The following is a 369-nucleotide window of genomic DNA, read 5'->3' as shown; positions in this document are numbered from 1 at the left end:
ATAATTGTTTACTACGCGACGAATATTTAGTTAGAATCGAGTCAAAATAATTGTTTACTACGCGACGAATATTTAGTTAATTTTTTACTTATCGAGTATTAAGTTGATGATATCTATTTCAAGCGAAACAGTTGTTAACGCTCCATAAACAGTCCAAAGAACAGTATAAGAATGTGTATATACGTGAATGAAAAGAAAAGATCGGGTGGAAATGGGCTCGAATTCCATGCCGTGCACATGGGCCCGCGACTGCAACACGGTTCGTGTTCGCGATTAAATCAGCCGGCCGCGATGTCACCTCGAGCGGATGGTATGCGACGAAGGAATCCTTGACAGGAGGTCGCCGGATCTTTGTGCCCCCCTGCGGCG

The sequence above is a fragment of the Apis dorsata genome, unplaced genomic scaffold, assembly GCF_000469605.1.
Source record: "Apis dorsata unplaced genomic scaffold, Apis dorsata 1.3 scaffold_139, whole genome shotgun sequence".
Classification (NCBI taxonomy): Eukaryota; Metazoa; Arthropoda; class Insecta; order Hymenoptera; family Apidae; genus Apis; species Apis dorsata.
The sequence above is the reverse complement of the archived record's forward strand: the minus strand, read 5'-3'. Positions refer to the sequence as shown.